This window comes from Acinonyx jubatus, chromosome A2 (genome assembly GCF_027475565.1).
Source record: "Acinonyx jubatus isolate Ajub_Pintada_27869175 chromosome A2, VMU_Ajub_asm_v1.0, whole genome shotgun sequence".
In the NCBI taxonomy this organism is placed as follows: domain Eukaryota; kingdom Metazoa; phylum Chordata; class Mammalia; order Carnivora; family Felidae; genus Acinonyx; species Acinonyx jubatus.
In genome coordinates, this window is record NC_069383.1 from 29,171,355 (window position 1) to 29,180,063 (window position 8,709).

The following is an 8,709-nucleotide window of genomic DNA, read 5'->3' on the forward strand; positions in this document are numbered from 1 at the left end:
AGAAAGCATTTGCCAGATGAATAGCTACATATCATGTATCTGGAATCATGTTAATCTGCTCTAGAAAATATTTCATATCTAGCACCTTAATTGCAATTGGGACTACTGTTGAATTGAACTTGAAAATATCTACTGTCATTCTTCAGCAACCATCACTATTATAAGGACCATACAGGAGAATCAAATGAAAATGTGCTGAACACTTCCACCCTTGCAACCTTTAGATTTCTAAGGGTGCTGTAAATCTCTATCCTTTTTCAAGAGCAAGATATATGCAATTAATTAATTAATTAATGTGGTTGGTTGGTTTTCACTGAAGTATAATTCCTTACAATAAAATCTTAAGTGTATGTCGTCCAGTGAAATTTGACAGTCGTGTGCAACTATGTAACCTAACACAGTCAAAATAGAAAACATTTTTACATCCAAAAATGTTTTCATATACCATTTTCAGGTTAATTTTACCTGCTTTCTCAGCCCTGACCCCAGGCAGGCATTGATCCACTTTCTGCTTGTATATTATATTTGGCTTTTCTAGGGTTTTATATAAATGGAATCATACAGTATGATTTTTGTTTTGTTTTGTTTTTGGCTTCTTTCTCTCACCATACTATTTTGAGATTCATTCATATTGTTCATGGTATCACTTGTTTGTTCCTTTTAAGATTGAGTAGTATTCCAGTAAACGCATATGTCATAATTCATTTATACATTCTCCTATTAATGGATACTTGAATTATTTTCTAGTTATGGCTGTTAAGAGTAAAACTGCTATTAACACTCATGTCAAGTTTTTTCGTGTGTGTGTGTGAACATATATTTTCAATTATCATGAGTAAATTTTTAGGAGTTGAATTGTTGGGTTATAGAGGAGATGTTTATCTTTTTAAGAAACTTTGTAAAGTGTTCCCCAAAAAGGTTATACTAATTTTTCACTCCCACTGGCAACATATGAGGTGTAGATCCTCATCAACACGGGGAACTAGCATAGTTTTGGCTTAAGCCGCTCTAAGAGGTGTGAAATGGTGGTTTCATTCACTTCAACCACTTCCTTGTGGTTTTAGTTTGCATTTTCCTGATTAATGATTTTGAGCACCTTTTCACATGATGTTGGCTATACCTGGTCTTCTCTTACTGTCTCTTTAACCCTTTTGCCCGTTAAAATTTTTTTTAATAATTGATTTGTAGTAGTTTTTAAAAGTATATTCCAGCTATAAGTTCTTTCTTAAGGATATACTGTGAATATTTTCCCCAGGGGTTGACTTTTCTTTTTTTTTTTTTTTAATTTTATTTATTTAAGTAAATAAATACACCCAATGTGGGTCTCGAACTACAACCCCAATATCGAGAGTCACACGCTCTTCTGACTGAGCCAGCCAGGTGCCCCAACTTTTCATTTTTTTTAATTGAAGTATAGTTTACATATAATGTTATATTCGTTTCAGGTACAACATAGTGACCTGATAATTCTATACATTATTCAGTGCTTACCACCCGTTAGTATAGTCATCATCTGACACCATACAGTGTTATTATAATATTATTGACTATGTTTCCTATGCTGTACTCTTCATGTCCATGATTTATTTATTCTGTAACTGGAAGTTTGTATCTTTTAATTCCCTTTCTCCTATTTCACCCATTCCCCCACCCACCTCCCCTCTGGCAGCCACTAGTTCTCCATATATAAGAGGCTGTTTGTTCTTTTGTTTGTTTGTTTTGGCTGTTCACTTTTTCAGGTGTCTTTGATGAGCAGAATTTATTCTTTTGTGGTTAATGTTTTTTTGTGATTTGAGAAACCTTTTCTTACCTCAAAGTCACGAAGACATATACTTATATTTTCTGCTAAAAGCTTTATGAATCTAGCTTCTACATTTAGGCTATGATACATCTCAAATTAAATTTTGTGTATGGTTGCATGGAGGCAGAGGTCCATTTTTTCCACATGTTTATCCAGTTCCAGAATCATTTGTTAGGAAAAAAAAAAACTTTTCTTTTCCCCCTCAGTTGACCATATGTGTGTTGGTCTATTCTGGACTCTCTATTCTGTTCCACTGATCTATTCATCTATGCTTGGGCCAACAGCATTGTCTTAATTATTTTAGCTGTAAAATCATTAAATCAATGCAAATATTTTACTTTGTCCTTCTTTTTCAATATTGCTTTGGATATTCTAAGTGCTTTGCATTTTTATATAAGTTTTAGAATAAGCTTATAAATTTCTATGAAAATCCTTACTGGAATTTTGACTGGGATTGCATGGCATTTGGAGAGACAGGAAATACAATATTGAGTCTTTTAACTCATGAATGACATATATCTTTTCATTAGTTTATGTCTTCTTTAGTTTCTTTCAGCAATGCTTTGTAGTTTTCAAGGTAGATGTATTACACGCCCTTTGTTGGATTTATTCTTAATTGTATGATGTTTGCTATTGAATTATAAACTTATTTTAAAACATTTTTAAATGTAATTTTAAAGTGTTTTGGATTACAGTTTTTGCATACTTTGATTTTTGCATACTGATCTTGTATTCAATCACCTTAAAAATTCATTAGGATTAGTAGTTTTATTACTAATGTTATTTATTTAGGTTTTTTATTAGTTATTTTATAAGTGTTTTTGAAGATTCATTTGGGTTTTCTATGTATGTTTGCATGTAGTTGGAGTGTAGCAATCAAGGGTTATACTTCCTAATATTTCTTTTTTCTTTCTTTTTTTTTTGCTTTATTACATTAGCTGGGACTTGCATTATAATGTTGAATGGAATAAGTGACAGCAGACACGTTTGCATTATTTCCAGTGTTAATGAAAAAGAGTTCAGTGTTTTGCCATTATGTATAATGTTAGCTATAGTTTTCCAAGGATTCACTTTATCAGAAAGTTTTCTTCTCTTCCTAGTTTGCTAAGTTTTTATGATGAATACATTTTTTCTATTAAGATGTCAAATACTTTTCCTCCATCTATTAAAATAATAATGATTCCCCTCCTTATGCTGTTAATTAATTGGGTGAATTACATAGATTGATGTAGAAATGTTAAGCCAACCTTGAATTTTTGGATTAAACCCCATTTGATCATGTTGTATTATCTTATATAGTATATATGCTGCTGAGTTTGATTTGCTCATGTTTTGTTAAGATTATTTTGTTCCTGTGTTCCTAAAGAAGATTATTCTGAATCTTTCATCTCTTGTTTGTGTCTTTTCAGGTCTAATTTCTTAAATTGATTTGGGAAGTATTCCCTCCTCTTACATTTTCTTTTTTTTCAATTTTATTTTTTATTTTTTAAATTTACATCCAAATTAGTTAGCATATAGTGCAACAATGATTTCAGGAGTAGATTCCTTAGTGCCCCTTACCCATTTAGCCCATCCCCCCCTCCCAAGACCCCTCCAGTAACCCTCAGTTTGTTCTCCATATTTATTAGTCTCTTCTGTTTTGTCCCCCTCCCTGTTTTTATATTATTTTTGTTTCCCTTCCCTTATGTTCATCTGTTTTGTGTCTTAAAGTCCTCATATGAGTGAAGTCATGATTTTTGTCTTTCTCTGACTGACTCATTTCACTTAGCATAATACCCTCCAGTTCCATCCATGTAGTTGCAAATGGCAAGACTTCATTCTAAAATGGTTTGTGTGAGATTAGAATTATTTTTTCCTTAAATGTTTAACAGAATTCACTGGTAGTGCTATCTGGGCCCGCAGTTATTTTTGTTACAAGATTTTAGTTGGAAATACACTTTCTTTAATAGATAGAAAGCTATTTGATTTTCTAATTTTTTTCCTGTCCACTTTAAAAAGTTGTATTTTTCAAGGAATTTGTTCATTTCCTTTAACCATCAAATTCATTGGCATGAACTTGTTCAAAATATCCACTTATTATCTTTTTAATATTTGTAGCATCTGTAGTGATGTCCCCATTTCATCTTCAGAAGGGTCCCCATTTCAGCCTTCAGAAGGCTATTAGTAATTTGTGCCTTCTATTTTTTTTTTGGTAAGTCTTTACTAGAGGATTATAAAGTCAATTAAACTTTTAAAACATTTTGTTGATTTTTTTCTGTTTATTTGCTATCGTACTGATTTCCATCCTTTTTCTTGTTTTCTTTCTTTATTTTGGACTTAATTTACTCTACTTAAAAAATAAGGTTTTAGGCCATCTTGCGTCCCCACGTGTGTGCGCGTAATCTCAGCCGGTCCACCCGAGACCGCCTGAGCGCCAACCCTAGTCCCCTGCGCGCGGTCCCATTTCCGCCCCACCAAGGTGAAAGAAACTATCACGAACCAGGAGAAACTCACCAAACTGCAAGCACAAGTGCGCATTGGTGGGAAAGGAAGTGCTCCCCGAAAGAAGAAGGTGGTTCATAGAACAGCTACAGCAGATGATAAAAAACTTCAGCTCTCCTTAAAGAAGTGAGGAGTAAACAATATCTCTGGTATTGAAGAAGTGAGTATGTTCACAAACCAAGGAACAGTGATCCATTTTAACAACCCTAAAGTTCAGGCATCCCTGGGAGCGAACAGGCCATGCTGAGACAAAGCAGCTGACAGAAATGCTACCCAGTATCTTAAACCAACTCGGTGCAGACAGTCTGACGAGTTTAAGAAGGCTGGCTGAAGCTCTGCCCAAACAATCTGTGGATGGAAAGGCACCACTTGCTACCGGAGAGGATGATGATGATGAAGTTCCAGATTTTGTGGAGAATTTTGATGAAGCTTCTAAGAATGAAGCAGACTGGATTGAGCCAACTTCTGAAGAAGAAAAAACTTGAAGCAGTTACTGGGAGCTGCTATTTTATATTATGACTGCTTTCTAAAAATTTTGTTCATGGATCTGATAAAATCTAGGTCTCTAATATTTTTAAGCCCAAGCCCTTGGACACTGCAGCTCTTTTCAGTTTTTGCTTATACACAATTCATTCTTTGCAGCTAAATTAAGCTGAAGAAGCCTGGGAGTAAAGTTTGAAACAAGATTAATAAAGTTCTTTGCCTAGTAAAAAAAGAAAAATAAGTTTTAAGGTGGAAGCTTAGATAATTGACTTCATGCTTTTTTGTTCTAATGTAAATATCTAGACCAATAAATTTTTTCTTGAAGCACTACTTTTTGCTGTGTCTTGCAAATTTTGATATGCTAATATACTACAATCTTTTAATGACCTTCCAGTACAAAATATTTTCTAGCATTATAATTTTTTTCTTTTTGACTCATGGGTTATTTAGAAGTGTGTTACTTAATTTACAAATATTAGGGATTTTCTAGATGCCTTAATTTTTATTGATTTCTGATCTAAAGCCACCGAGGTTAGAGAACATACTTTGTTCTATATTTATCATTTTAAATGCTGACATTTAAATATTGACATTTTAAATACTTAATTTTTTATTTTTATTTTTTTTAAGATCTTATTTTTAAGTAATCTCTACACCCAATGAGGGGCTTGAACTCAACCCCGAGATCAAGAGTTGCATCCTCTGACTGAGCCAGCCAGGTGCCCCTTAAGTACTTTAAATACTGACTTTTTAAATATTGACAAATGGTCCTTATGCATTTGAAAATAATGTGTATTAAGAAATTTTAATTGTGATTTTTTTCCTCAATGTTAATTAAGTGAAGTTGGTTGATAGTGTCATTCAAATATTATATATCCTTAGTGATTGGGGAGAAGCTTAATTTTTCTACCAGTTACTGAGAGAAACCTGTTAAAATCTCCAACTATAATTGTGGATTTGTCCACTTTCCTCTTCTAATTTTACCATCTGCATTTTGTTTTCTTTTATCCCCTACTGTTATCTTATTTTTGATGAAGTTATGTTTTAGGACCCTAGTTTATCTCCTCTATTGTATTTTTAGCTGTATCTCATTTGACTTTAGTGTTTTCTCTAGAGATTATGATATATATTTTGTCACAAAATATCTTCAAATAATAGTCTATTACCTCATGAGGAGTATAATAACCTTAAAATACAATGCAAGTATTTTTATTCCTTTTCCTGACTTCTGTTCTCTTATTCTTATATATTCTACCTCTGTATATGCTATAAACTTTATTACTAATGTTACTTGTTTTTCTTTTTCATAATCAATAATCTTTTAAATTTTTAAAATATACATATTTTGGTGCTTTTTTTCCTTTCCTCATATCCAGTATTTGATAGCATTTTTCTTCAGTCTGAAATTCTTTTAGTGTTTCTTGTACAGATCTCCTGGAGACAAAATCTTTCAGGTTGCTAATGAGAATGTCTTTATCTCATCTTCATTTTTGAAGAATAATTTGCTGGATATGGGATTTTAGGTTGGCTTTTCCTTTTTCTTACAGCACTTTAAAATATTTTTCCATTCTCTTTTGGCCTTTTCCATTAGCTTTCTTATTGTTTCTGATGAGTAGTGATGCCAGTTTTCCTCGGTATATAATGTGTTTTATCTTCTTTCTGCTTTTTGAGATCTTTTCCTACCTTTGTTTTTCAGAAGTTTGGCTATGTTGCACATAAGTGTGTGTGTGTGTGTGTGTGTGTGTTTCTACTTGTGGTTCACTGAAACTTTTGTATTCATGGGATGATGTATTTTTATCGCTTTGGGGGAAATTGCATTATCTCTTTGAATATTTCTTTTGTTCCATTTTCTTACTCCCTTACTTCTGGCATTCCATGTATATGTGTACCAGACTCTTGAATATTTGTCTCAGAAATTTAAGATGTTCTGTTTCATTTTTCATTCCTTTTCCCCTTTATATTTCAATTTGAGTAATTTTTATTACTTCTCTTTAAGTTTACTTATTTTTCCTCTGCCGTATCCAATGTGCTGTTAAGCCTATTGCTTGAATTCTTAATTTTGATACCATATTTTTCTTTTATAGTAATTTCTTTTAACTTTGTGTATGATTTTCATCTCTCTTCTAAAATTCTCCATCTGTTTTCACATTTTGTCTATCTTTTCCAGTATTTCTTTTAATTACTTTAAAATCACTATCTTTTAATTATGGGATATTTTACAGTCTGAGATATAGAGATAGCTATATAGAGAAAGAGAGAGTCTGCTTCATGGTTTTCCTCTCTTGGTCATGAACCAGATTCTCTTGCTTCTTCTTATGTCCTATATTGTTTGACTATATGGCCCAATATTATGTGTAAGAGAACAGTAGAGACTGAAGTAGATAATATGGCGATCCTTCTTCTGGCAGGTCACCAGTATAGGACACTAAGACTATCATATCTGGACTTTGAACTGAACCTGGACTTTGTTGTAGCTTTAGTTAAATTCAGTTCACCTCTGGTTTGAATTTTGTGTGGGGTTGTTTTGTTTTTGTTTTTGTTTTTGTTTTTTTGGCAGTATCAGAACTTTTCATTCGTCAGTGCTTGGAATCTGGGCTCTGCCCAGTTTCTGGAGTCTTTGTGCTCCATAGCCTAGTTGCCAGCTTTTAGTGTTCCTGAAGAGTGCTTCAGGCAGTGTTTTTTGTTTTTTTTGTTCGGCTCTGCCACATTGTAACCGATCTTTGGTATATAATCCTTGTGTACTTGGTGAAAACTTACGGGAAATGTTAGACTAAGGTAGATGCAGACTTGCTCTTGGCTGGGGACTCCTTGGGATTCCAATCCACATGTTCTGCTCTCAGAGGCTTATTAAATGTTTGGTTGGTTTCCCCTTTCCATTGTCAAGGCTGTATTCCTCCTCTTCCCAGTGCTCTGCCAGAAGTAGAAGCATCTCATCATTTTCTGGTTTTTAGTTTGGTTTTAGTTTTTAGTTTTTAGTTTACTTTGGTTTGTGTCCTAAGCCCTCTCATCAGTTAAATAAAGCCATGATTTAGGTTTTTGGTTGTTTTTTTTTTTTAAGCTTTTTTAGCTTGTTGGCAGTAGTGTTGGAGTAATAGTCTCATTACTGTATATATTCTAACTGGAAGTGGAATTCTCTCATTTATTCACTATCTCAGGTAAGGTAAGGCAAGATTCAGAAGCTTCCATTTGGTTTCCTTCACTGCAACATCTCTTATCCCACATGTCAAGGAATTAATGTGTTAATTCTGCCAACCACTAAGTATATTCATTCATGGCCCAGAAAAATGACCATCAGATGACTCTATGAATTAACTGGATCCAGTGGATCTACCCAGAATCAAATCTAGGCCAGAAAACCATTTATTATTTCGTTCCTATATGCTTTCACTTTAACAATTAGGCTCTAATGGCACGTCAAGTCCCTGGGTATCAATTTCAACTTAGACTGTTTGTCCAAGAGTCCTAAAATAAAACAAAAACAAGAAATAAAACTGTGTATTTCCTCTCCCCAGTTTACTGTTACCCAGGTATCTGGGGTTCTGAGCCTTTGGGGAAGGATTAGAATAATTAATATCATATATACTTGCCAGAAAGGCTCTTTCTCACGGCACTTCTCTCTAGGCTACATTATTCTGTAACTCTTTCGAGTGACAATAAAATGGAAAATTGAAGGACACCAAGAGACAGAACATGCTAATGATCTTTTCAATCCATTTATGCCCTGCTAGATAGAAAACTGATCAATACTGAGATGTTTCATTGTTGCTTCCAGTCCTTTGCCTGAAGGTAGGATTCTTCAGTTATTGAAGAATTCTGGGCCATGAGTTCTCATTACCCTCTCCTTGTTGGGAATGGACCATGAACAGAGAGGTTCTGGAAACTTCCAAGTAAATCTCTTCTATATTGAAGTACTATCTCCCAAAGGAGATATTATGACCCCCTTT

General features: G+C 33.7%; 1 pseudogene; it reads left to right on the forward strand.

Annotated features, from left to right (window-relative positions):
• Positions 1-4,223: 4,223 nt before the first annotated feature.
• Positions 4,224-5,006, forward strand: LOC106970612 (transcription factor BTF3-like; annotated as a pseudogene).
• Positions 5,007-8,709: the final 3,703 nt, after the last annotated feature.